General features: G+C 47.7%; 18 non-coding genes across 18 annotated transcripts; all 18 read left to right on the forward strand.

Annotated features, from left to right (window-relative positions):
- Positions 1-865: 865 nt before the first annotated feature.
- Positions 866-1,056, forward strand: LOC142710689 (U2 spliceosomal RNA). The gene has a single exon (XR_012869692.1). It is a non-coding gene; the product is annotated as a U2 spliceosomal RNA (small nuclear RNA).
- A 1,300-nt stretch (positions 1,057-2,356) lies between these two features.
- LOC142710690 (U2 spliceosomal RNA) lies at positions 2,357-2,547 on the forward strand. Its single transcript, XR_012869693.1, has one exon. It is a non-coding gene; the product is annotated as a U2 spliceosomal RNA (small nuclear RNA).
- Positions 2,548-3,847: 1,300 nt separating this feature from the next.
- On the forward strand, positions 3,848-4,038 carry LOC142710691 (U2 spliceosomal RNA). The gene has a single exon (XR_012869694.1). It is a non-coding gene; the product is annotated as a U2 spliceosomal RNA (small nuclear RNA).
- A 1,292-nt stretch (positions 4,039-5,330) lies between these two features.
- On the forward strand, positions 5,331-5,521 carry LOC142710692 (U2 spliceosomal RNA). The gene has a single exon (XR_012869695.1). It is a non-coding gene; the product is annotated as a U2 spliceosomal RNA (small nuclear RNA).
- A 1,300-nt stretch (positions 5,522-6,821) lies between these two features.
- Positions 6,822-7,012, forward strand: LOC142710695 (U2 spliceosomal RNA). The gene has a single exon (XR_012869697.1). It is a non-coding gene; the product is annotated as a U2 spliceosomal RNA (small nuclear RNA).
- Positions 7,013-8,288: 1,276 nt separating this feature from the next.
- Positions 8,289-8,479, forward strand: LOC142710696 (U2 spliceosomal RNA). Its single transcript, XR_012869698.1, has one exon. It is a non-coding gene; the product is annotated as a U2 spliceosomal RNA (small nuclear RNA).
- A 1,284-nt stretch (positions 8,480-9,763) lies between these two features.
- LOC142710697 (U2 spliceosomal RNA) lies at positions 9,764-9,954 on the forward strand. The gene has a single exon (XR_012869699.1). It is a non-coding gene; the product is annotated as a U2 spliceosomal RNA (small nuclear RNA).
- Positions 9,955-11,238: 1,284 nt separating this feature from the next.
- Positions 11,239-11,429, forward strand: LOC142710698 (U2 spliceosomal RNA). Its single transcript, XR_012869700.1, has one exon. It is a non-coding gene; the product is annotated as a U2 spliceosomal RNA (small nuclear RNA).
- A 1,300-nt stretch (positions 11,430-12,729) lies between these two features.
- On the forward strand, positions 12,730-12,920 carry LOC142710699 (U2 spliceosomal RNA). Its single transcript, XR_012869701.1, has one exon. It is a non-coding gene; the product is annotated as a U2 spliceosomal RNA (small nuclear RNA).
- Positions 12,921-14,208: 1,288 nt separating this feature from the next.
- On the forward strand, positions 14,209-14,399 carry LOC142710611 (U2 spliceosomal RNA). The gene has a single exon (XR_012869623.1). It is a non-coding gene; the product is annotated as a U2 spliceosomal RNA (small nuclear RNA).
- Positions 14,400-15,687: 1,288 nt separating this feature from the next.
- Positions 15,688-15,878, forward strand: LOC142710612 (U2 spliceosomal RNA). Its single transcript, XR_012869624.1, has one exon. It is a non-coding gene; the product is annotated as a U2 spliceosomal RNA (small nuclear RNA).
- A 1,324-nt stretch (positions 15,879-17,202) lies between these two features.
- LOC142710613 (U2 spliceosomal RNA) lies at positions 17,203-17,393 on the forward strand. The gene has a single exon (XR_012869625.1). It is a non-coding gene; the product is annotated as a U2 spliceosomal RNA (small nuclear RNA).
- Positions 17,394-18,685: 1,292 nt separating this feature from the next.
- LOC142710614 (U2 spliceosomal RNA) lies at positions 18,686-18,876 on the forward strand. Its single transcript, XR_012869626.1, has one exon. It is a non-coding gene; the product is annotated as a U2 spliceosomal RNA (small nuclear RNA).
- A 1,280-nt stretch (positions 18,877-20,156) lies between these two features.
- On the forward strand, positions 20,157-20,347 carry LOC142710616 (U2 spliceosomal RNA). The gene has a single exon (XR_012869627.1). It is a non-coding gene; the product is annotated as a U2 spliceosomal RNA (small nuclear RNA).
- Positions 20,348-21,667: 1,320 nt separating this feature from the next.
- Positions 21,668-21,858, forward strand: LOC142710618 (U2 spliceosomal RNA). The gene has a single exon (XR_012869629.1). It is a non-coding gene; the product is annotated as a U2 spliceosomal RNA (small nuclear RNA).
- Positions 21,859-23,146: 1,288 nt separating this feature from the next.
- LOC142710619 (U2 spliceosomal RNA) lies at positions 23,147-23,337 on the forward strand. The gene has a single exon (XR_012869630.1). It is a non-coding gene; the product is annotated as a U2 spliceosomal RNA (small nuclear RNA).
- Positions 23,338-24,617: 1,280 nt separating this feature from the next.
- On the forward strand, positions 24,618-24,808 carry LOC142710620 (U2 spliceosomal RNA). Its single transcript, XR_012869631.1, has one exon. It is a non-coding gene; the product is annotated as a U2 spliceosomal RNA (small nuclear RNA).
- A 1,292-nt stretch (positions 24,809-26,100) lies between these two features.
- Positions 26,101-26,291, forward strand: LOC142710621 (U2 spliceosomal RNA). The gene has a single exon (XR_012869632.1). It is a non-coding gene; the product is annotated as a U2 spliceosomal RNA (small nuclear RNA).
- The last annotated feature ends 538 nt before the right edge of the window (positions 26,292-26,829 follow it).

Below are 26,829 nucleotides of genomic sequence, written 5' to 3' on the forward strand. Positions count from 1 at the left end.
CTGCCCGCCACAATGGACCTACCTGTGTACACTAGATGGATGTGATGGAATGTACTGTCGTCCCTACATTTCAAGAAGAAGTAAGAATTGCAGTTGCAACAAAGCCTTGCTTGCCTACAAAGAGAGCAGCAATTTGGATTTGTTACTATGTTACCTAGAAGAATAACAAACTGTGCAAGGATGGAGGTTGTAGGAGCAAGGAGAAGTTGTCTGTAAAGTTGGTGGATGCCTATTTTCCATTTTGCAGTCCCTTGTCTCCCTCTTGTGGCCTCCTGGAGGCAACTAGCTGTGCAAAAAAAAGACAGCCTGGCGGCCGGCTGTTGCAGTGTTGCCCTCTCAGGCAACACTGAGTGACTGACTGAGCCTCACCGTCTTATATAAAGTTCAGACGGAACTTTGCACGTGTCATAGTGGAGCCCTCAGGATTCCAGAGCCAGCTTTCTGACATCATAATGGGGCCTCAGAGATAAAAGCCTGGGCCCAGGCAGTGTTGGTCAGTGCTGCTCAGCAGGCAGCACTGGACTGGACTGGATTACAGCTGATACAAGGTGTGAAGGAACAAGGGGTGGCTGTGGGCATGCACTTGCTGCCGCTGCCAGTGTTTATCTGCATGGCAGCAGGGCATTTGGGCGTTGCCAGGAAGGCGTTTTTATGTAGATTCCTCCTCTTTCAGCACTGCATTGTGGTGCAAGCAAAAGAAGCAAATCCTGTCTGGCTTCCTCTCCGGCCTTTATTCACCTCCCGTGTAGCTGTGAGTGTGTGAGCCTGCAGGGCCCCATGGAATTGCCTAGAAGTAGGCTGAATCGCTGCAAGGGCTGAACAGCAGTATCGGGCAGGCTCGGGCAACGCGCGGCCCGTTCGGGTTATCGCTTCTCGGCCTTTTGGCTAAGATCAAGTGTAGTATCTGTTCTTATCAGTTTAATATCTGATACGTCCCCTATCTGGGGACCATATATTAAATGGATTTTTAGAACAGGGAGATGGAAATAGAGCTTGCTCTGTCCACTCCACGCATTGACCTGGTATTGCAGTATTTCCAGGACCGGTGCACCCTTTCCTTATGTGTTGACTAAAAGCAGATTCCAAAAGTGTTTTTTGTCTTTGCTATTGTTTCTGTCTTTCTGAAGGGATCTCCCCTTTTAATCCCATTATTTCAACACCTGTTGGACAATGCATGAGTGATAATGAGCTCATTGATTAAATGCAATTAATGAATAGATTGCCACCTCTTGTTGTGTCTCTTGTTGTGTGTCGTCTGTGTTTCTGTGTTTCCGGCATTTCACATTGGAACACCTCATTCACCTTCCTTGTCTTCTCTCCGCCCTCCCTTTTAGGTAAGTTAAAGAGCTGCACCTGAGCCAGCCACTGATTGATTGATTGATTGATTGATTGATTGATTGATTGATTGATTGATTGATGCAGCACAACAGTCAAATAGTGGAGTGGAGTAGGGGAACAGCAAACAGCCAATAAAGCAGCCCGCCCGCTCGCCTGCCCGCCACAATGGACCTACCTGTGTACACTAGATGGATGTGATGGAATGTACTGTCGTCCCTACATTTCAAGAAGAAGTAAGAATTGCAGTTGCAACAAAGCCTTGCTTGCCTACAAAGAGAGCAGCAATTTGGATTTGTTACTATGTTACCTAGAAGAATAACAAACTGTGCAAGGATGGAGGTTGTAGGAGCAAGGAGAAGTTGTCTGTAAAGTTGGTGGATGCCTATTTTCCATTTTGCAGTCCCTTGTCTCCCTCTTGTGGCCTCCTGGAGGCAACTAGCTGTGCAAAAAAAAGACAGCCTGGCGGCCGGCTGTTGCAGTGTTGCCCTCTCAGGCAACACTGAGTGACTGACTGAGCCTCACCGTCTTATATAAAGTTCAGACGGAACTTTGCACGTGTCATAGTGGAGCCCTCAGGATTCCAGAGCCAGCTTTCTGACATCATAATGGGGCCTCAGAGATAAAAGCCTGGGCCCAGGCAGTGTTGGTCAGTGCTGCTCAGCAGGCAGCACTGGACTGGACTGGATTACAGCTGATACAAGGTGTGAAGGAACAAGGGGTGGCTGTGGGCATGCACTTGCTGCCGCTGCCAGTGTTTATCTGCATGGCAGCAGGGCATTTGGGCGTTGCCAGGAAGGCGTTTTTATGTAGATTCCTCCTCTTTCAGCACTGCATTGTGGTGCAAGCAAAAGAAGCAAATCCTGTCTGGCTTCCTCTCCGGCCTTTATTCACCTCCCGTGTAGCTGTGAGTGTGTGAGCCTGCAGGGCCCCATGGAATTGCCTAGAAGTAGGCTGAATCGCTGCAAGGGCTGAACAGCAGTATCGGGCAGGCTCGGGCAACGCGCGGCCCGTTCGGGTTATCGCTTCTCGGCCTTTTGGCTAAGATCAAGTGTAGTATCTGTTCTTATCAGTTTAATATCTGATACGTCCCCTATCTGGGGACCATATATTAAATGGATTTTTAGAACAGGGAGATGGAAATAGAGCTTGCTCTGTCCACTCCACGCATTGACCTGGTATTGCAGTATTTCCAGGACCGGTGCACCCTTTCCTTATGTGTTGACTAAAAGCAGATTCCAAAAGTGTTTTTTGTCTTTGCTATTGTTTCTGTCTTTCTGAAGGGATCTCCCCTTTTAATCCCATTATTTCAACACCTGTTGGACAATGCATGAGTGATAATGAGCTCATTGATTAAATGCAATTAATGAATAGATTGCCACCTCTTGTTGTGTGTCGTCTGTGTTTCTGTGTTTCCGGCATTTCACATTGGAACACCTCATTCACCTTCCTTGTCTTCTCTCCGCCCTCCCTTTTAGGTAAGTTAAAGAGCTGCACCTGAGCCAGCCACTGATTGATTGATTGATTGATTGATTGATTGATTGATTGATTGATTGATTGATTGATTGATTGATGCAGCACAACAGTCAAATAGTGGAGTGGAGTAGGGGAACAGCAAACAGCCAATAAAGCAGCCCGCCCGCTCGCCTGCCCGCCACAATGGACCTACCTGTGTACACTAGATGGATGTGATGGAATGTACTGTCGTCCCTACATTTCAAGAAGAAGTAAGAATTGCAGTTGCAACAAAGCCTTGCTTGCCTACAAAGAGAGCAGCAATTTGGATTTGTTACTATGTTACCTAGAAGAATAACAAACTGTGCAAGGATGGAGGTTGTAGGAGCAAGGAGAAGTTGTCTGTAAAGTTGGTGGATGCCTATTTTCCATTTTGCAGTCCCTTGTCTCCCTCTTGTGGCCTCCTGGAGGCAACTAGCTGTGCAAAAAAAAGACAGCCTGGCGGCCGGCTGTTGCAGTGTTGCCCTCTCAGGCAACACTGAGTGACTGACTGAGCCTCACCGTCTTATATAAAGTTCAGACGGAACTTTGCACGTGTCATAGTGGAGCCCTCAGGATTCCAGAGCCAGCTTTCTGACATCATAATGGGGCCTCAGAGATAAAAGCCTGGGCCCAGGCAGTGTTGGTCAGTGCTGCTCAGCAGGCAGCACTGGACTGGACTGGATTACAGCTGATACAAGGTGTGAAGGAACAAGGGGTGGCTGTGGGCATGCACTTGCTGCCGCTGCCAGTGTTTATCTGCATGGCAGCAGGGCATTTGGGCGTTGCCAGGAAGGCGTTTTTATGTAGATTCCTCCTCTTTCAGCACTGCATTGTGGTGCAAGCAAAAGAAGCAAATCCTGTCTGGCTTCCTCTCCGGCCTTTATTCACCTCCCGTGTAGCTGTGAGTGTGTGAGCCTGCAGGGCCCCATGGAATTGCCTAGAAGTAGGCTGAATCGCTGCAAGGGCTGAACAGCAGTATCGGGCAGGCTCGGGCAACGCGCGGCCCGTTCGGGTTATCGCTTCTCGGCCTTTTGGCTAAGATCAAGTGTAGTATCTGTTCTTATCAGTTTAATATCTGATACGTCCCCTATCTGGGGACCATATATTAAATGGATTTTTAGAACAGGGAGATGGAAATAGAGCTTGCTCTGTCCACTCCACGCATTGACCTGGTATTGCAGTATTTCCAGGACCGGTGCACCCTTTCCTTATGTGTTGACTAAAAGCAGATTCCAAAAGTGTTTTTTGTCTTTGCTATTGTTTCTGTCTTTCTGAAGGGATCTCCCCTTTTAATCCCATTATTTCAACACCTGTTGGACAATGCATGAGTGATAATGAGCTCATTGATTAAATGCAATTAATGAATAGATTGCCACCTCTTGTTGTGTGTCGTCTGTGTTTCTGTGTTTCCGGCATTTCACATTGGAACACCTCATTCACCTTCCTTGTCTTCTCTCCGCCCTCCCTTTTAGGTAAGTTAAAGAGCTGCACCTGAGCCAGCCACTGATTGATTGATTGATTGATTGATTGATTGATTGATTGATTGATTGATTGATTGATGCAGCACAACAGTCAAATAGTGGAGTGGAGTAGGGGAACAGCAAACAGCCAATAAAGCAGCCCGCCCGCTCGCCTGCCCGCCACAATGGACCTACCTGTGTACACTAGATGGATGTGATGGAATGTACTGTCGTCCCTACATTTCAAGAAGAAGTAAGAATTGCAGTTGCAACAAAGCCTTGCTTGCCTACAAAGAGAGCAGCAATTTGGATTTGTTACTATGTTACCTAGAAGAATAACAAACTGTGCAAGGATGGAGGTTGTAGGAGCAAGGAGAAGTTGTCTGTAAAGTTGGTGGATGCCTATTTTCCATTTTGCAGTCCCTTGTCTCCCTCTTGTGGCCTCCTGGAGGCAACTAGCTGTGCAAAAAAAAGACAGCCTGGCGGCCGGCTGTTGCAGTGTTGCCCTCTCAGGCAACACTGAGTGACTGACTGAGCCTCACCGTCTTATATAAAGTTCAGACGGAACTTTGCACGTGTCATAGTGGAGCCCTCAGGATTCCAGAGCCAGCTTTCTGACATCATAATGGGGCCTCAGAGATAAAAGCCTGGGCCCAGGCAGTGTTGGTCAGTGCTGCTCAGCAGGCAGCACTGGACTGGACTGGATTACAGCTGATACAAGGTGTGAAGGAACAAGGGGTGGCTGTGGGCATGCACTTGCTGCCGCTGCCAGTGTTTATCTGCATGGCAGCAGGGCATTTGGGCGTTGCCAGGAAGGCGTTTTTATGTAGATTCCTCCTCTTTCAGCACTGCATTGTGGTGCAAGCAAAAGAAGCAAATCCTGTCTGGCTTCCTCTCCGGCCTTTATTCACCTCCCGTGTAGCTGTGAGTGTGTGAGCCTGCAGGGCCCCATGGAATTGCCTAGAAGTAGGCTGAATCGCTGCAAGGGCTGAACAGCAGTATCGGGCAGGCTCGGGCAACGCGCGGCCCGTTCGGGTTATCGCTTCTCGGCCTTTTGGCTAAGATCAAGTGTAGTATCTGTTCTTATCAGTTTAATATCTGATACGTCCCCTATCTGGGGACCATATATTAAATGGATTTTTAGAACAGGGAGATGGAAATAGAGCTTGCTCTGTCCACTCCACGCATTGACCTGGTATTGCAGTATTTCCAGGACCGGTGCACCCTTTCCTTATGTGTTGACTAAAAGCAGATTCCAAAAGTGTTTTTTGTCTTTGCTATTGTTTCTGTCTTTCTGAAGGGATCTCCCCTTTTAATCCCATTATTTCAACACCTGTTGGACAATGCATGAGTGATAATGAGCTCATTGATTAAATGCAATTAATGAATAGATTGCCACCTCTTGTTGTGTGTCGTCTGTGTTTCTGTGTTTCCGGCATTTCACATTGGAACACCTCATTCACCTTCCTTGTCTTCTCTCCGCCCTCCCTTTTAGGTAAGTTAAAGAGCTGCACCTGAGCCAGCCACTGATTGATTGATTGATTGATTGATTGATTGATTGATTGATTGATTGATTGATTGATTGATTGATGCAGCACAACAGTCAAATAGTGGAGTGGAGTAGGGGAACAGCAAACAGCCAATAAAGCAGCCCGCCCGCTCGCCTGCCCGCCACAATGGACCTACCTGTGTACACTAGATGGATGTGATGGAATGTACTGTCGTCCCTACATTTCAAGAAGAAGTAAGAATTGCAGTTGCAACAAAGCCTTGCTTGCCTACAAAGAGAGCAGCAATTTGGATTTGTTACTATGTTACCTAGAAGAATAACAAACTGTGCAAGGATGGAGGTTGTAGGAGCAAGGAGAAGTTGTCTGTAAAGTTGGTGGATGCCTATTTTCCATTTTGCAGTCCCTTGTCTCCCTCTTGTGGCCTCCTGGAGGCAACTAGCTGTGCAAAAAAAAGACAGCCTGGCGGCCGGCTGTTGCAGTGTTGCCCTCTCAGGCAACACTGAGTGACTGACTGAGCCTCACCGTCTTATATAAAGTTCAGACGGAACTTTGCACGTGTCATAGTGGAGCCCTCAGGATTCCAGAGCCAGCTTTCTGACATCATAATGGGGCCTCAGAGATAAAAGCCTGGGCCCAGGCAGTGTTGGTCAGTGCTGCTCAGCAGGCAGCACTGGACTGGACTGGATTACAGCTGATACAAGGTGTGAAGGAACAAGGGGTGGCTGTGGGCATGCACTTGCTGCCGCTGCCAGTGTTTATCTGCATGGCAGCAGGGCATTTGGGCGTTGCCAGGAAGGCGTTTTTATGTAGATTCCTCCTCTTTCAGCACTGCATTGTGGTGCAAGCAAAAGAAGCAAATCCTGTCTGGCTTCCTCTCCGGCCTTTATTCACCTCCCGTGTAGCTGTGAGTGTGTGAGCCTGCAGGGCCCCATGGAATTGCCTAGAAGTAGGCTGAATCGCTGCAAGGGCTGAACAGCAGTATCGGGCAGGCTCGGGCAACGCGCGGCCCGTTCGGGTTATCGCTTCTCGGCCTTTTGGCTAAGATCAAGTGTAGTATCTGTTCTTATCAGTTTAATATCTGATACGTCCCCTATCTGGGGACCATATATTAAATGGATTTTTAGAACAGGGAGATGGAAATAGAGCTTGCTCTGTCCACTCCACGCATTGACCTGGTATTGCAGTATTTCCAGGACCGGTGCACCCTTTCCTTATGTGTTGACTAAAAGCAGATTCCAAAAGTGTTTTTTGTCTTTGCTATTGTTTCTGTCTTTCTGAAGGGATCTCCCCTTTTAATCCCATTATTTCAACACCTGTTGGACAATGCATGAGTGATAATGAGCTCATTGATTAAATGCAATTAATGAATAGATTGCCACCTCTTGTTGTGTGTCGTCTGTGTTTCTGTGTTTCCGGCATTTCACATTGGAACACCTCATTCACCTTCCTTGTCTTCTCTCCGCCCTCCCTTTTAGGTAAGTTAAAGAGCTGCACCTGAGCCAGCCACTGATTGATTGATTGATTGATTGATTGATTGATTGATTGATTGATTGATTGATTGATGCAGCACAACAGTCAAATAGTGGAGTGGAGTAGGGGAACAGCAAACAGCCAATAAAGCAGCCCGCCCGCTCGCCTGCCCGCCACAATGGACCTACCTGTGTACACTAGATGGATGTGATGGAATGTACTGTCGTCCCTACATTTCAAGAAGAAGTAAGAATTGCAGTTGCAACAAAGCCTTGCTTGCCTACAAAGAGAGCAGCAATTTGGATTTGTTACTATGTTACCTAGAAGAATAACAAACTGTGCAAGGATGGAGGTTGTAGGAGCAAGGAGAAGTTGTCTGTAAAGTTGGTGGATGCCTATTTTCCATTTTGCAGTCCCTTGTCTCCCTCTTGTGGCCTCCTGGAGGCAACTAGCTGTGCAAAAAAAAGACAGCCTGGCGGCCGGCTGTTGCAGTGTTGCCCTCTCAGGCAACACTGAGTGACTGACTGAGCCTCACCGTCTTATATAAAGTTCAGACGGAACTTTAGCCCTCAGGATTCCAGAGCCAGCTTTCTGACATAATAATGGGGCCTCAGAGATAAAAGCCTGGGCCCAGGCAGTGTTGGTCAGTGCTGCTCAGCAGGCAGCACTGGACTGGACTGGATTACAGCTGATACAAGGTGTGAAGGAACAAGGGGTGGCTGTGGGCATGCACTTGCTGCCGCTGCCAGTGTTTATCTGCATGGCAGCAGGGCATTTGGGCGTTGCCAGGAAGGCGTTTTTATGTAGATTCCTCCTCTTTCAGCACTGCATTGTGGTGCAAGCAAAAGAAGCAAATCCTGTCTGGCTTCCTCTCCGGCCTTTATTCACCTCCCGTGTAGCTGTGAGTGTGTGAGCCTGCAGGGCCCCATGGAATTGCCTAGAAGTAGGCTGAATCGCTGCAAGGGCTGAACAGCAGTATCGGGCAGGCTCGGGCAACGCGCGGCCCGTTCGGGTTATCGCTTCTCGGCCTTTTGGCTAAGATCAAGTGTAGTATCTGTTCTTATCAGTTTAATATCTGATACGTCCCCTATCTGGGGACCATATATTAAATGGATTTTTAGAACAGGGAGATGGAAATAGAGCTTGCTCTGTCCACTCCACGCATTGACCTGGTATTGCAGTATTTCCAGGACCGGTGCACCCTTTCCTTATGTGTTGACTAAAAGCAGATTCCAAAAGTGTTTTTTGTCTTTGCTATTGTTTCTGTCTTTCTGAAGGGATCTCCCCTTTTAATCCCATTATTTCAACACCTGTTGGACAATGCATGAGTGATAATGAGCTCATTGATTAAATGCAATTAATGAATAGATTGCCACCTCTTGTTGTGTGTCGTCTGTGTTTCTGTGTTTCCGGCATTTCACATTGGAACACCTCATTCACCTTCCTTGTCTTCTCTCCGCCCTCCCTTTTAGGTAAGTTAAAGAGCTGCACCTGAGCCAGCCACTGATTGATTGATTGATTGATTGATTGATTGATTGATTGATTGATTGATGCAGCACAACAGTCAAATAGTGGAGTGGAGTAGGGGAACAGCAAACAGCCAATAAAGCAGCCCGCCCGCTCGCCTGCCCGCCACAATGGACCTACCTGTGTACACTAGATGGATGTGATGGAATGTACTGTCGTCCCTACATTTCAAGAAGAAGTAAGAATTGCAGTTGCAACAAAGCCTTGCTTGCCTACAAAGAGAGCAGCAATTTGGATTTGTTACTATGTTACCTAGAAGAATAACAAACTGTGCAAGGATGGAGGTTGTAGGAGCAAGGAGAAGTTGTCTGTAAAGTTGGTGGATGCCTATTTTCCATTTTGCAGTCCCTTGTCTCCCTCTTGTGGCCTCCTGGAGGCAACTAGCTGTGCAAAAAAAAGACAGCCTGGCGGCCGGCTGTTGCAGTGTTGCCCTCTCAGGCAACACTGAGTGACTGACTGAGCCTCACCGTCTTATATAAAGTTCAGACGGAACTTTGCACGTGTCATAGTGGAGCCCTCAGGATTCCAGAGCCAGCTTTCTGACATCATAATGGGGCCTCAGAGATAAAAGCCTGGGCCCAGGCAGTGTTGGTCAGTGCTGCTCAGCAGGCAGCACTGGACTGGACTGGATTACAGCTGATACAAGGTGTGAAGGAACAAGGGGTGGCTGTGGGCATGCACTTGCTGCCGCTGCCAGTGTTTATCTGCATGGCAGCAGGGCATTTGGGCGTTGCCAGGAAGGCGTTTTTATGTAGATTCCTCCTCTTTCAGCACTGCATTGTGGTGCAAGCAAAAGAAGCAAATCCTGTCTGGCTTCCTCTCCGGCCTTTATTCACCTCCCGTGTAGCTGTGAGTGTGTGAGCCTGCGGGGCCCCATGGAATTGCCTAGAAGTAGGCTGAATCGCTGCAAGGGCTGAACAGCAGTATCGGGCAGGCTCGGGCAACGCGCGGCCCGTTCGGGTTATCGCTTCTCGGCCTTTTGGCTAAGATCAAGTGTAGTATCTGTTCTTATCAGTTTAATATCTGATACGTCCCCTATCTGGGGACCATATATTAAATGGATTTTTAGAACAGGGAGATGGAAATAGAGCTTGCTCTGTCCACTCCACGCATTGACCTGGTATTGCAGTATTTCCAGGACCGGTGCACCCTTTCCTTATGTGTTGACTAAAAGCAGATTCCAAAAGTGTTTTTTGTCTTTGCTATTGTTTCTGTCTTTCTGAAGGGATCTCCCCTTTTAATCCCATTATTTCAACACCTGTTGGACAATGCATGAGTGATAATGAGCTCATTGATTAAATGCAATTAATGAATAGATTGCCACCTCTTGTTGTGTGTCGTCTGTGTTTCTGTGTTTCCGGCATTTCACATTGGAACACCTCATTCACCTTCCTTGTCTTCTCTCCGCCCTCCCTTTTAGGTAAGTTAAAGAGCTGCACCTGAGCCAGCCACTGATTGATTGATTGATTGATTGATTGATTGATTGATTGATTGATTGATGCAGCACAACAGTCAAATAGTGGAGTGGAGTAGGGGAACAGCAAACAGCCAATAAAGCAGCCCGCCCGCTCGCCTGCCCGCCACAATGGACCTACCTGTGTACACTAGATGGATGTGATGGAATGTACTGTCGTCCCTACATTTCAAGAAGAAGTAAGAATTGCAGTTGCAACAAAGCCTTGCTTGCCTACAAAGAGAGCAGCAATTTGGATTTGTTACTATGTTACCTAGAAGAATAACAAACTGTGCAAGGATGGAGGTTGTAGGAGCAAGGAGAAGTTGTCTGTAAAGTTGGTGGATGCCTATTTTCCATTTTGCAGTCCCTTGTCTCCCTCTTGTGGCCTCCTGGAGGCAACTAGCTGTGCAAAAAAAAGACAGCCTGGCGGCCGGCTGTTGCAGTGTTGCCCTCTCAGGCAACACTGAGTGACTGACTGAGCCTCACCGTCTTATATAAAGTTCAGACGGAACTTTGCACGTGTCATAGTGGAGCCCTCAGGATTCCAGAGCCAGCTTTCTGACATCATAATGGGGCCTCAGAGATAAAAGCCTGGGCCCAGGCAGTGTTGGTCAGTGCTGCTCAGCAGGCAGCACTGGACTGGACTGGATTACAGCTGATACAAGGTGTGAAGGAACAAGGGGTGGCTGTGGGCATGCACTTGCTGCCGCTGCCAGTGTTTATCTGCATGGCAGCAGGGCATTTGGGCGTTGCCAGGAAGGCGTTTTTATGTAGATTCCTCCTCTTTCAGCACTGCATTGTGGTGCAAGCAAAAGAAGCAAATCCTGTCTGGCTTCCTCTCCGGCCTTTATTCACCTCCCGTGTAGCTGTGAGTGTGTGAGCCTGCAGGGCCCCATGGAATTGCCTAGAAGTAGGCTGAATCGCTGCAAGGGCTGAACAGCAGTATCGGGCAGGCTCGGGCAACGCGCGGCCCGTTCGGGTTATCGCTTCTCGGCCTTTTGGCTAAGATCAAGTGTAGTATCTGTTCTTATCAGTTTAATATCTGATACGTCCCCTATCTGGGGACCATATATTAAATGGATTTTTAGAACAGGGAGATGGAAATAGAGCTTGCTCTGTCCACTCCACGCATTGACCTGGTATTGCAGTATTTCCAGGACCGGTGCACCCTTTCCTTATGTGTTGACTAAAAGCAGATTCCAAAAGTGTTTTTTGTCTTTGCTATTGTTTCTGTCTTTCTGAAGGGATCTCCCCTTTTAATCCCATTATTTCAACACCTGTTGGACAATGCATGAGTGATAATGAGCTCATTGATTAAATGCAATTAATGAATAGATTGCCACCTCTTGTTGTGTGTCGTCTGTGTTTCTGTGTTTCCGGCATTTCACATTGGAACACCTCATTCACCTTCCTTGTCTTCTCTCCGCCCTCCCTTTTAGGTAAGTTAAAGAGCTGCACCTGAGCCAGCCACTGATTGATTGATTGATTGATTGATTGATTGATTGATTGATTGATTGATTGATTGATTGATTGATGCAGCACAACAGTCAAATAGTGGAGTGGAGTAGGGGAACAGCAAACAGCCAATAAAGCAGCCCGCCCGCTCGCCTGCCCGCCACAATGGACCTACCTGTGTACACTAGATGGATGTGATGGAATGTACTGTCGTCCCTACATTTCAAGAAGAAGTAAGAATTGCAGTTGCAACAAAGCCTTGCTTGCCTACAAAGAGAGCAGCAATTTGGATTTGTTACTATGTTACCTAGAAGAATAACAAACTGTGCAAGGATGGAGGTTGTAGGAGCAAGGAGAAGTTGTCTGTAAAGTTGGTGGATGCCTATTTTCCATTTTGCAGTCCCTTGTCTCCCTCTTGTGGCCTCCTGGAGGCAACTAGCTGTGCAAAAAAAAGACAGCCTGGCGGCCGGCTGTTGCAGTGTTGCCCTCTCAGGCAACACTGAGTGACTGACTGAGCCTCACCGTCTTATATAAAGTTCAGACGGAACTTTGCACGTGTCATAGTGGAGCCCTCAGGATTCCAGAGCCAGCTTTCTGACATCATAATGGGGCCTCAGAGATAAAAGCCTGGGCCCAGGCAGTGTTGGTCAGTGCTGCTCAGCAGGCAGCACTGGACTGGACTGGATTACAGCTGATACAAGGTGTGAAGGAACAAGGGGTGGCTGTGGGCATGCACTTGCTGCCGCTGCCAGTGTTTATCTGCATGGCAGCAGGGCATTTGGGCGTTGCCAGGAAGGCGTTTTTATGTAGATTCCTCCTCTTTCAGCACTGCATTGTGGTGCAAGCAAAAGAAGCAAATCCTGTCTGGCTTCCTCTCCGGCCTTTATTCACCTCCCGTGTAGCTGTGAGTGTGTGAGCCTGCAGGGCCCCATGGAATTGCCTAGAAGTAGGCTGAATCGCTGCAAGGGCTGAACAGCAGTATCGGGCAGGCTCGGGCAACGCGCGGCCCGTTCGGGTTATCGCTTCTCGGCCTTTTGGCTAAGATCAAGTGTAGTATCTGTTCTTATCAGTTTAATATCTGATACGTCCCCTATCTGGGGACCATATATTAAATGGATTTTTAGAACAGGGAGATGGAAATAGAGCTTGCTCTGTCCACTCCACGCATTGACCTGGTATTGCAGTATTTCCAGGACCGGTGCACCCTTTCCTTATGTGTTGACTAAAAGCAGATTCCAAAAGTGTTTTTTGTCTTTGCTATTGTTTCTGTCTTTCTGAAGGGATCTCCCCTTTTAATCCCATTATTTCAACACCTGTTGGACAATGCATGAGTGATAATGAGCTCATTGATTAAATGCAATTAATGAATAGATTGCCACCTCTTGTTGTGTGTCGTCTGTGTTTCTGTGTTTCCGGCATTTCACATTGGAACACCTCATTCACCTTCCTTGTCTTCTCTCCGCCCTCCCTTTTAGGTAAGTTAAAGAGCTGCACCTGAGCCAGCCACTGATTGATTGATTGATTGATTGATTGATTGATTGATTGATTGATTGATTGATGCAGCACAACAGTCAAATAGTGGAGTGGAGTAGGGGAACAGCAAACAGCCAATAAAGCAGCCCGCCCGCTCGCCTGCCCGCCACAATGGACCTACCTGTGTACACTAGATGGATGTGATGGAATGTACTGTCGTCCCTACATTTCAAGAAGAAGTAAGAATTGCAGTTGCAACAAAGCCTTGCTTGCCTACAAAGAGAGCAGCAATTTGGATTTGTTACTATGTTACCTAGAAGAATAACAAACTGTGCAAGGATGGAGGTTGTAGGAGCAAGGAGAAGTTGTCTGTAAAGTTGGTGGATGCCTATTTTCCATTTTGCAGTCCCTTGTCTCCCTCTTGTGGCCTCCTGGAGGCAACTAGCTGTGCAAAAAAAAGACAGCCTGGCGGCCGGCTGTTGCAGTGTTGCCCTCTCAGGCAACACTGAGTGACTGACTGAGCCTCACCGTCTTATATAAAGTTCAGACGGAACTTTGCACGTGTCATAGTGGAGCCCTCAGGATTCCAGAGCCAGCTTTCTGACATCATAATGGGGCCTCAGAGATAAAAGCCTGGGCCCAGGCAGTGTTGGTCAGTGCTGCTCAGCAGGCAGCACTGGACTGGACTGGATTACAGCTGATACAAGGTGTGAAGGAACAAGGGGTGGCTGTGGGCATGCACTTGCTGCCGCTGCCAGTGTTTATCTGCATGGCAGCAGGGCATTTGGGCGTTGCCAGGAAGGCGTTTTTATGTAGATTCCTCCTCTTTCAGCACTGCATTGTGGTGCAAGCAAAAGAAGCAAATCCTGTCTGGCTTCCTCTCCGGCCTTTATTCACCTCCCGTGTAGCTGTGAGTGTGTGAGCCTGCAGGGCCCCATGGAATTGCCTAGAAGTAGGCTGAATCGCTGCAAGGGCTGAACAGCAGTATCGGGCAGGCTCGGGCAACGCGCGGCCCGTTCGGGTTATCGCTTCTCGGCCTTTTGGCTAAGATCAAGTGTAGTATCTGTTCTTATCAGTTTAATATCTGATACGTCCCCTATCTGGGGACCATATATTAAATGGATTTTTAGAACAGGGAGATGGAAATAGAGCTTGCTCTGTCCACTCCACGCATTGACCTGGTATTGCAGTATTTCCAGGACCGGTGCACCCTTTCCTTATGTGTTGACTAAAAGCAGATTCCAAAAGTGTTTTTTGTCTTTGCTATTGTTTCTGTCTTTCTGAAGGGATCTCCCCTTTTAATCCCATTATTTCAACACCTGTTGGACAATGCATGAGTGATAATGAGCTCATTGATTAAATGCAATTAATGAATAGATTGCCACCTCTTGTTGTGTGTCGTCTGTGTTTCTGTGTTTCCGGCATTTCACATTGGAACACCTCATTCACCTTCCTTGTCTTCTCTCCGCCCTCCCTTTTAGGTAAGTTAAAGAGCTGCACCTGAGCCAGCCACTGATTGATTGATTGATTGATTGATTGATTGATTGATTGATTGATTGATTGATGCAGCACAACAGTCAAATAGTGGAGTGGAGTAGGGGAACAGCAAACAGCCAATAAAGCAGCCCGCCCGCTCGCCTGCCCGCCACAATGGACCTACCTGTGTACACTAGATGGATGTGATGGAATGTACTGTCGTCCCTACATTTCAAGAAGAAGTAAGAATTGCAGTTGCAACAAAGCCTTGCTTGCCTACAAAGAGAGCAGCAATTTGGATTTGTTACTATGTTACCTAGAAGAATAACAAACTGTGCAAGGATGGAGGTTGTAGGAGCAAGGAGAAGTTGTCTGTAAAGTTGGTGGATGCCTATTTTCCATTTTGCAGTCCCTTGTCTCCCTCTTGTGGCCTCCTGGAGGCAACTAGCTGTGCAAAAAAAAGACAGCCTGGCGGCCGGCTGTTGCAGTGTTGCCCTCTCAGGCAACACTGAGTGACTGACTGAGCCTCACCGTCTTATATAAAGTTCAGACGGAACTTTGCACGTGTCATAGTGGAGCCCTCAGGATTCCAGAGCCAGCTTTCTGACATCATAATGGGGCCTCAGAGATAAAAGCCTGGGCCCAGGCAGTGTTGGTCAGTGCTGCTCAGCAGGCAGCACTGGACTGGACTGGATTACAGCTGATACAAGGTGTGAAGGAACAAGGGGTGGCTGTGGGCATGCACTTGCTGCCGCTGCCAGTGTTTATCTGCATGGCAGCAGGGCATTTGGGCGTTGCCAGGAAGGCGTTTTTATGTAGATTCCTCCTCTTTCAGCACTGCATTGTGGTGCAAGCAAAAGAAGCAAATCCTGTCTGGCTTCCTCTCCGGCCTTTATTCACCTCCCGTGTAGCTGTGAGTGTGTGAGCCTGCAGGGCCCCATGGAATTGCCTAGAAGTAGGCTGAATCGCTGCAAGGGCTGAACAGCAGTATCGGGCAGGCTCGGGCAACGCGCGGCCCGTTCGGGTTATCGCTTCTCGGCCTTTTGGCTAAGATCAAGTGTAGTATCTGTTCTTATCAGTTTAATATCTGATACGTCCCCTATCTGGGGACCATATATTAAATGGATTTTTAGAACAGGGAGATGGAAATAGAGCTTGCTCTGTCCACTCCACGCATTGACCTGGTATTGCAGTATTTCCAGGACCGGTGCACCCTTTCCTTATGTGTTGACTAAAAGCAGATTCCAAAAGTGTTTTTTGTCTTTGCTATTGTTTCTGTCTTTCTGAAGGGATCTCCCCTTTTAATCCCATTATTTCAACACCTGTTGGACAATGCATGAGTGATAATGAGCTCATTGATTAAATGCAATTAATGAATAGATTGCCACCTCTTGTTGTGTGTCGTCTGTGTTTCTGTGTTTCCGGCATTTCACATTGGAACACCTCATTCACCTTCCTTGTCTTCTCTCCGCCCTCCCTTTTAGGTAAGTTAAAGAGCTGCACCTGAGCCAGCCACTGATTGATTGATTGATTGATTGATTGATTGATTGATTGATTGATTGATTGATTGATTGATGCAGCACAACAGTCAAATAGTGGAGTGGAGTAGGGGAACAGCAAACAGCCAATAAAGCAGCCCGCCCGCTCGCCTGCCCGCCACAATGGACCTACCTGTGTACACTAGATGGATGTGATGGAATGTACTGTCGTCCCTACATTTCAAGAAGAAGTAAGAATTGCAGTTGCAACAAAGCCTTGCTTGCCTACAAAGAGAGCAGCAATTTGGATTTGTTACTATGTTACCTAGAAGAATAACAAACTGTGCAAGGATGGAGGTTGTAGGAGCAAGGAGAAGTTGTCTGTAAAGTTGGTGGATGCCTATTTTCCATTTTGCAGTCCCTTGTCTCCCTCTTGTGGCCTCCTGGAGGCAACTAGCTGTGCAAAAAAAAGACAGCCTGGCGGCCGGCTGTTGCAGTGTTGCCCTCTCAGGCAACACTGAGTGACTGACTGAGCCTCACCGTCTTATATAAAGTTCAGACGGAACTTTGCACGTGTCATAGTGGAGCCCTCAGGATTCCAGAGCCAGCTTTCTGACATCATAATGGGGCCTCAGAGATAAAAGCCTGGGCCCAGGCAGTGTTGGTCAGTGCTGCTCAGCAGGCAGCACTGGACTGGACTGGATTACAGCTGATACAAGGTGTGAAGGAACAAGGGGTGGCTGTGGGCATGCACTTGCTGCCGCTGCCAGTGTTTATCTGCATGGCAGCAGGGCATTTGGGCGTTGCCAGGAAGGCGTTTTTATGTAGATTCCTCCTCTTTCAGCACTGCATTGTGGTGCAAGCAAAAGAAGCAAATCCTGTCTGGCTTCCTCTCCGGCCTTTATTCACCTCCCGTGTAGCTCCGGCCTTTATTCACCTCCCGTGTAGCTGTGAGTGTGTGAGCCTGCAGGGCCCCATGGAATTGCCTAGAAGTAGGCTGAATCGCTGCAAGGGCTGAACAGCAGTATCGGGCAGGCTCGGGCAACGCGCGGCCCGTTCGGGTTATCGCTTCTCGGCCTTTTGGCTAAGATCAAGTGTAGTATCTGTTCTTATCAGTTTAATATCTGATACGTCCCCTATCTGGGGACCATATATTAAATGGATTTTTAGAACAGGGAGATGGAAATAGAGCTTGCTCTGTCCACTCCACGCATTGACCTGGTATTGCAGTATTTCCAGGACCGGTGCACCCTTTCCTTATGTGTTGACTAAAAGCAGATTCCAAAAGTGTTTTTTGTCTTTGCTATTGTTTCTGTCTTTCTGAAGGGATCTCCCCTTTTAATCCCATTATTTCAACACCTGTTGGACAATGCATGAGTGATAATGAGCTCATTGATTAAATGCAATTAATGAATAGATTGCCACCTCTTGTTGTGTGTCGTCTGTGTTTCTGTGTTTCCGGCATTTCACATTGGAACACCTCATTCACCTTCCTTGTCTTCTCTCCGCCCTCCCTTTTAGGTAAGTTAAAGAGCTGCACCTGAGCCAGCCACTGATTGATTGATTGATTGATTGATTGATTGATTGATTGATTGATTGATTGATTGATGCAGCACAACAGTCAAATAGTGGAGTGGAGTAGGGGAACAGCAAACAGCCAATAAAGCAGCCCGCCCGCTCGCCTGCCCGCCACAATGGACCTACCTGTGTACACTAGATGGATGTGATGGAATGTACTGTCGTCCCTACATTTCAAGAAGAAGTAAGAATTGCAGTTGCAACAAAGCCTTGCTTGCCTACAAAGAGAGCAGCAATTTGGATTTGTTACTATGTTACCTAGAAGAATAACAAACTGTGCAAGGATGGAGGTTGTAGGAGCAAGGAGAAGTTGTCTGTAAAGTTGGTGGATGCCTATTTTCCATTTTGCAGTCCCTTGTCTCCCTCTTGTGGCCTCCTGGAGGCAACTAGCTGTGCAAAAAAAAGACAGCCTGGCGGCCGGCTGTTGCAGTGTTGCCCTCTCAGGCAACACTGAGTGACTGACTGAGCCTCACCGTCTTATATAAAGTTCAGACGGAACTTTGCACGTGTCATAGTGGAGCCCTCAGGATTCCAGAGCCAGCTTTCTGACATCATAATGGGGCCTCAGAGATAAAAGCCTGGGCCCAGGCAGTGTTGGTCAGTGCTGCTCAGCAGGCAGCACTGGACTGGACTGGATTACAGCTGATACAAGGTGTGAAGGAACAAGGGGTGGCTGTGGGCATGCACTTGCTGCCGCTGCCAGTGTTTATCTGCATGGCAGCAGGGCATTTGGGCGTTGCCAGGAAGGCGTTTTTATGTAGATTCCTCCTCTTTCAGCACTGCATTGTGGTGCAAGCAAAAGAAGCAAATCCTGTCTGGCTTCCTCTCCGGCCTTTATTCACCTCCCGTGTAGCTGTGAGTGTGTGAGCCTGCAGGGCCCCATGGAATTGCCTAGAAGTAGGCTGAATCGCTGCAAGGGCTGAACAGCAGTATCGGGCAGGCTCGGGCAACGCGCGGCCCGTTCGGGTTATCGCTTCTCGGCCTTTTGGCTAAGATCAAGTGTAGTATCTGTTCTTATCAGTTTAATATCTGATACGTCCCCTATCTGGGGACCATATATTAAATGGATTTTTAGAACAGGGAGATGGAAATAGAGCTTGCTCTGTCCACTCCACGCATTGACCTGGTATTGCAGTATTTCCAGGACCGGTGCACCCTTTCCTTATGTGTTGACTAAAAGCAGATTCCAAAAGTGTTTTTTGTCTTTGCTATTGTTTCTGTCTTTCTGAAGGGATCTCCCCTTTTAATCCCATTATTTCAACACCTGTTGGACAATGCATGAGTGATAATGAGCTCATTGATTAAATGCAATTAATGAATAGATTGCCACCTCTTGTTGTGTGTCGTCTGTGTTTCTGTGTTTCCGGCATTTCACATTGGAACACCTCATTCACCTTCCTTGTCTTCTCTCCGCCCTCCCTTTTAGGTAAGTTAAAGAGCTGCACCTGAGCCAGCCACTGATTGATTGATTGATTGATTGATTGATTGATTGATTGATTGATGCAGCACAACAGTCAAATAGTGGAGTGGAGTAGGGGAACAGCAAACAGCCAATAAAGCAGCCCGCCCGCTCGCCTGCCCGCCACAATGGACCTACCTGTGTACACTAGATGGATGTGATGGAATGTACTGTCGTCCCTACATTTCAAGAAGAAGTAAGAATTGCAGTTGCAACAAAGCCTTGCTTGCCTACAAAGAGAGCAGCAATTTGGATTTGTTACTATGTTACCTAGAAGAATAACAAACTGTGCAAGGATGGAGGTTGTAGGAGCAAGGAGAAGTTGTCTGTAAAGTTGGTGGATGCCTATTTTCCATTTTGCAGTCCCTTGTCTCCCTCTTGTGGCCTCCTGGAGGCAACTAGCTGTGCAAAAAAAAGACAGCCTGGCGGCCGGCTGTTGCAGTGTTGCCCTCTCAGGCAACACTGAGTGACTGACTGAGCCTCACCGTCTTATATAAAGTTCAGACGGAACTTTGCACGTGTCATAGTGGAGCCCTCAGGATTCCAGAGCCAGCTTTCTGACATCATAATGGGGCCTCAGAGATAAAAGCCTGGGCCCAGGCAGTGTTGGTCAGTGCTGCTCAGCAGGCAGCACTGGACTGGACTGGATTACAGCTGATACAAGGTGTGAAGGAACAAGGGGTGGCTGTGGGCATGCACTTGCTGCCGCTGCCAGTGTTTATCTGCATGGCAGCAGGGCATTTGGGCGTTGCCAGGAAGGCGTTTTTATGTAGATTCCTCCTCTTTCAGCACTGCATTGTGGTGCAAGCAAAAGAAGCAAATCCTGTCTGGCTTCCTCTCCGGCCTTTATTCACCTCCCGTGTAGCTGTGAGTGTGTGAGCCTGCAGGGCCCCATGGAATTGCCTAGAAGTAGGCTGAATCGCTGCAAGGGCTGAACAGCAGTATCGGGCAGGCTCGGGCAACGCGCGGCCCGTTCGGGTTATCGCTTCTCGGCCTTTTGGCTAAGATCAAGTGTAGTATCTGTTCTTATCAGTTTAATATCTGATACGTCCCCTATCTGGGGACCATATATTAAATGGATTTTTAGAACAGGGAGATGGAAATAGAGCTTGCTCTGTCCACTCCACGCATTGACCTGGTATTGCAGTATTTCCAGGACCGGTGCACCCTTTCCTTATGTGTTGACTAAAAGCAGATTCCAAAAGTGTTTTTTGTCTTTGCTATTGTTTCTGTCTTTCTGAAGGGATCTCCCCTTTTAATCCCATTATTTCAACACCTGTTGGACAATGCATGAGTGATAATGAGCTCATTGATTAAATGCAATTAATGAATAGATTGCCACCTCTTGTTGTGTGTCGTCTGTGTTTCTGTGTTTCCGGCATTTCACATTGGAACACCTCATTCACCTTCCTTGTCTTCTCTCCGCCCTCCCTTTTAGGTAAGTTAAAGAGCTGCACCTGAGCCAGCCACTGATTGATTGATTGATTGATTGATTGATTGATTGATTGATTGATTGATTGATTGATTGATTGATTGATTGATTGATTGATTGATGCAGCACAACAGTCAAATAGTGGAGTGGAGTAGGGGAACAGCAAACAGCCAATAAAGCAGCCCGCCCGCTCGCCTGCCCGCCACAATGGACCTACCTGTGTACACTAGATGGATGTGATGGAATGTACTGTCGTCCCTACATTTCAAGAAGAAGTAAGAATTGCAGTTGCAACAAAGCCTTGCTTGCCTACAAAGAGAGCAGCAATTTGGATTTGTTACTATGTTACCTAGAAGAATAACAAACTGTGCAAGGATGGAGGTTGTAGGAGCAAGGAGAAGTTGTCTGTAAAGTTGGTGGATGCCTATTTTCCATTTTGCAGTCCCTTGTCTCCCTCTTGTGGCCTCCTGGAGGCAACTAGCTGTGCAAAAAAAAGACAGCCTGGCGGCCGGCTGTTGCAGTGTTGCCCTCTCAGGCAACACTGAGTGACTGACTGAGCCTCACCGTCTTATATAAAGTTCAGACGGAACTTTGCACGTGTCATAGTGGAGCCCTCAGGATTCCAGAGCCAGCTTTCTGACATCATAATGGGGCCTCAGAGATAAAAGCCTGGGCCCAGGCAGTGTTGGTCAGTGCTGCTCAGCAGGCAGCACTGGACTGGACTGGATTACAGCTGATACAAGGTGTGAAGGAACAAGGGGTGGCTGTGGGCATGCACTTGCTGCCGCTGCCAGTGTTTATCTGCATGGCAGCAGGGCATTTGGGCGTTGCCAGGAAGGCGTTTTTATGTAGATTCCTCCTCTTTCAGCACTGCATTGTGGTGCAAGCAAAAGAAGCAAATCCTGTCTGGCTTCCTCTCCGGCCTTTATTCACCTCCCGTGTAGCTGTGAGTGTGTGAGCCTGCAGGGCCCCATGGAATTGCCTAGAAGTAGGCTGAATCGCTGCAAGGGCTGAACAGCAGTATCGGGCAGGCTCGGGCAACGCGCGGCCCGTTCGGGTTATCGCTTCTCGGCCTTTTGGCTAAGATCAAGTGTAGTATCTGTTCTTATCAGTTTAATATCTGATACGTCCCCTATCTGGGGACCATATATTAAATGGATTTTTAGAACAGGGAGATGGAAATAGAGCTTGCTCTGTCCACTCCACGCATTGACCTGGTATTGCAGTATTTCCAGGACCGGTGCACCCTTTCCTTATGTGTTGACTAAAAGCAGATTCCAAAAGTGTTTTTTGTCTTTGCTATTGTTTCTGTCTTTCTGAAGGGATCTCCCCTTTTAATCCCATTATTTCAACACCTGTTGGACAATGCATGAGTGATAATGAGCTCATTGATTAAATGCAATTAATGAATAGATTGCCACCTCTTGTTGTGTGTCGTTTGTGTTTCTGTGTTTCCGGCATTTCACATTGGAACACCTCATTCACCTTCCTTGTCTTCTCTCCGCCCTCCCTTTTAGGTAAGTTAAAGAGCTGCACCTGAGCCAGCCACTGATTGATTGATTGATTGATTGATTGATTGATTGATTGATTGATTGATTGATGCAGCACAACAGTCAAATAGTGGAGTGGAGTAGGGGAACAGCAAACAGCCAATAAAGCAGCCCGCCCGCTCGCCTGCCCGCCACAATGGACCTACCTGTGTACACTAGATGGATGTGATGGAATGTACTGTCGTCCCTACATTTCAAGAAGAAGTAAGAATTGCAGTTGCAACAAAGCCTTGCTTGCCTACAAAGAGAGCAGCAATTTGGATTTGTTACTATGTTACCTAGAAGAATAACAAACTGTGCAAGGATGGAGGTTGTAGGAGCAAGGAGAAGTTGTCTGTAAAGTTGGTGGATGCCTATTTTCCATTTTGCAGTCCCTTGTCTCCCTCTTGTGGCCTCCTGGAGGCAACTAGCTGTGCAAAAAAAAGACAGCCTGGCGGCCGGCTGTTGCAGTGTTGCCCTCTCAGGCAACACTGAGTGACTGACTGAGCCTCACCGTCTTATATAAAGTTCAGACGGAACTTTGCACGTGTCATAGTGGAGCCCTCAGGATTCCAGAGCCAGCTTTCTGACATCATAATGGGGCCTCAGAGATAAAAGCCTGGGCCCAGGCAGTGTTGGTCAGTGCTGCTCAGCAGGCAGCACTGGACTGGACTGGATTACAGCTGATACAAGGTGTGAAGGAACAAGGGGTGGCTGTGGGCATGCACTTGCTGCCGCTGCCAGTGTTTATCTGCATGGCAGCAGGGCATTTGGGCGTTGCCAGGAAGGCGTTTTTATGTAGATTCCTCCTCTTTCAGCACTGCATTGTGGTGCAAGCAAAAGAAGCAAATCCTGTCTGGCTTCCTCTCCGGCCTTTATTCACCTCCCGTGTAGCTGTGAGTGTGTGAGCCTGCAGGGCCCCATGGAATTGCCTAGAAGTAGGCTGAATCGCTGCAAGGGCTGAACAGCAGTATCGGGCAGGCTCGGGCAACGCGCGGCCCGTTCGGGTTATCGCTTCTCGGCCTTTTGGCTAAGATCAAGTGTAGTATCTGTTCTTATCAGTTTAATATCTGATACGTCCCCTATCTGGGGACCATATATTAAATGGATTTTTAGAACAGGGAGATGGAAATAGAGCTTGCTCTGTCCACTCCACGCATTGACCTGGTATTGCAGTATTTCCAGGACCGGTGCACCCTTTCCTTATGTGTTGACTAAAAGCAGATTCCAAAAGTGTTTTTTGTCTTTGCTATTGTTTCTGTCTTTCTGAAGGGATCTCCCCTTTTAATCCCATTATTTCAACACCTGTTGGACAATGCATGAGTGATAATGAGCTCATTGATTAAATGCAATTAATGAATAGATTGCCACCTCTTGTTGTGTGTCGTCTGTGTTTCTGTGTTTCCGGCATTTCACATTGGAACACCTCATTCACCTTCCTTGTCTTCTCTCCGCCCTCCCTTTTAGGTAAGTTAAAGAGCTGCACCTGAGCCAGCCACTGATTGATTGATTGATTGATTGATTGATTGATTGATTGATTGATGCAGCACAACAGTCAAATAGTGGAGTGGAGTAGGGGAACAGCAAACAGCCAATAAAGCAGCCCGCCCGCTCGCCTGCCCGCCACAATGGACCTACCTGTGTACACTAGATGGATGTGATGGAATGTACTGTCGTCCCTACATTTCAAGAAGAAGTAAGAATTGCAGTTGCAACAAAGCCTTGCTTGCCTACAAAGAGAGCAGCAATTTGGATTTGTTACTATGTTACCTAGAAGAATAACAAACTGTGCAAGGATGGAGGTTGTAGGAGCAAGGAGAAGTTGTCTGTAAAGTTGGTGGATGCCTATTTTCCATTTTGCAGTCCCTTGTCTCCCTCTTGTGGCCTCCTGGAGGCAACTAGCTGTGCAAAAAAAAGACAGCCTGGCGGCCGGCTGTTGCAGTGTTGCCCTCTCAGGCAACACTGAGTGACTGACTGAGCCTCACCGTCTTATATAAAGTTCAGACGGAACTTTGCACGTGTCATAGTGGAGCCCTCAGGATTCCAGAGCCAGCTTTCTGACATCATAATGGGGCCTCAGAGATAAAAGCCTGGGCCCAGGCAGTGTTGGTCAGTGCTGCTCAGCAGGCAGCACTGGACTGGACTGGATTACAGCTGATACAAGGTGTGAAGGAACAAGGGGTGGCTGTGGGCATGCACTTGCTGCCGCTGCCAGTGTTTATCTGCATGGCAGCAGGGCATTTGGGCGTTGCCAGGAAGGCGTTTTTATGTAGATTCCTCCTCTTTCAGCACTGCATTGTGGTGCAAGCAAAAGAAGCAAATCCTGTCTGGCTTCCTCTCCGGCCTTTATTCACCTCCCGTGTAGCTGTGAGTGTGTGAGCCTGCAGGGCCCCATGGAATTGCCTAGAAGTAGGCTGAATCGCTGCAAGGGCTGAACAGCAGTATCGGGCAGGCTCGGGCAACGCGCGGCCCGTTCGGGTTATCGCTTCTCGGCCTTTTGGCTAAGATCAAGTGTAGTATCTGTTCTTATCAGTTTAATATCTGATACGTCCCCTATCTGGGGACCATATATTAAATGGATTTTTAGAACAGGGAGATGGAAATAGAGCTTGCTCTGTCCACTCCACGCATTGACCTGGTATTGCAGTATTTCCAGGACCGGTGCACCCTTTCCTTATGTGTTGACTAAAAGCAGATTCCAAAAGTGTTTTTTGTCTTTGCTATTGTTTCTGTCTTTCTGAAGGGATCTCCCCTTTTAATCCCATTATTTCAACACCTGTTGGACAATGCATGAGTGATAATGAGCTCATTGATTAAATGCAATTAATGAATAGATTGCCACCTCTTGTTGTGTGTCGTCTGTGTTTCTGTGTTTCCGGCATTTCACATTGGAACACCTCATTCACCTTCCTTGTCTTCTCTCCGCCCTCCCTTTTAGGTAAGTTAAAGAGCTGCACCTGAGCCAGCCACTGATTGATTGATTGATTGATTGATTGATTGATTGATTGATTGATTGATTGATTGATGCAGCACAACAGTCAAATAGTGGAGTGGAGTAGGGGAACAGCAAACAGCCAATAAAGCAGCCCGCCCGCTCGCCTGCCCGCCACAATGGACCTACCTGTGTACACTAGATGGATGTGATGGAATGTACTGTCGTCCCTACATTTCAAGAAGAAGTAAGAATTGCAGTTGCAACAAAGCCTTGCTTGCCTACAAAGAGAGCAGCAATTTGGATTTGTTACTATGTTACCTAGAAGAATAACAAACTGTGCAAGGATGGAGGTTGTAGGAGCAAGGAGAAGTTGTCTGTAAAGTTGGTGGTTGCCTATTTTCCATTTTGCAGTCCCTTGTCTCCCTCTTGTGGCCTCCTGGAGGCAACTAGCTGTGCAAAAAAAAGACAGCCTGGCGGCCGGCTGTTGCAGTGTTGCCCTCTCAGGCAACACTGAGTGACTGACTGAGCCTCACCGTCTTATATAAAGTTCAGACGGAACTTTGCACGTGTCATAGTGGAGCCCTCAGGATTCCAGAGCCAGCTTTCTGACATCATAATGGGGCCTCAGAGATAAAAGCCTGGGCCCAGGCAGTGTTGGTCAGTGCTGCTCAGCAGGCAGCACTGGGCTGGACTGGATTACAGCTGATACAAGGTGTGAAGGAACAAGGGGTGGCTGTGGGCATGCACTTGCTGCCGCTGCCAGTGTTTATCTGCATGGCAGCAGGGCATTTGGGCGTTGCCAGGAAGGCGTTTTTATGTAGATTCCTCCTCTTTCAGCACTGCATTGTGGTGCAAGCAAAAGAAGCAAATCCTGTCTGGCTTCCTCTCCGGCCTTTATTCACCTCCCGTGTAGCTGTGAGTGTGTGAGCCTGCAGGGCCCCATGGAATTGCCTAGAAGTAGGCTGAATCGCTGCAAGGGCTGAACAGCAGTATCGGGCAGGCTCGGGCAACGCGCGGCCCGTTCGGGTTATCGCTTCTCGGCCTTTTGGCTAAGATCAAGTGTAGTATCTGTTCTTATCAGTTTAATATCTGATACGTCCCCTATCTGGGGACCATATATTAAATGGATTTTTAGAACAGGGAGATGGAAATAGAGCTTGCTCTGTCCACTCCACGCATTGACCTGGTATTGCAGTATTTCCAGGACCGGTGCACCCTTTCCTTATGTGTTGACTAAAAGCAGATTCCAAAAGTGTTTTTTGTCTTTGCTATTGTTTCTGTCTTTCTGAAGGGATCTCCCCTTTTAATCCCATTATTTCAACACCTGTTGGACAATGCATGAGTGATAATGAGCTCATTGATTAAATGCAATTAATGAATAGATTGCCACCTCTTGTTGTGTGTCGTCTGTGTTTCTGTGTTTCCGGCATTTCACATTGGAACACCTCATTCACCTTCCTTGTCTTCTCTCCGCCCTCCCTTTTAGGTAAGTTAAAGAGCTGCACCTGAGCCAGCCACTGATTGATTGATTGATTGATTGATTGATTGATTGATTGATTGATTGATTGATGCAGCACAACAGTCAAATAGTGGAGTGGAGTAGGGGAACAGCAAACAGCCAATAAAGCAGCCCGCCCGCTCGCCTGCCCGCCACAATGGACCTACCTGTGTACACTGGATGGATGTGATGGAATGTACTGTCGTCCCTACATTTCAAGAAGAAGTAAGAATTGCAGTTGCAACAAAGCCTTGCTTGCC

This window comes from Rhinoderma darwinii, unplaced genomic scaffold (assembly GCF_050947455.1).
Source record: "Rhinoderma darwinii isolate aRhiDar2 unplaced genomic scaffold, aRhiDar2.hap1 Scaffold_4269, whole genome shotgun sequence".
Classification (NCBI taxonomy): Eukaryota; Metazoa; Chordata; class Amphibia; order Anura; family Rhinodermatidae; genus Rhinoderma; species Rhinoderma darwinii.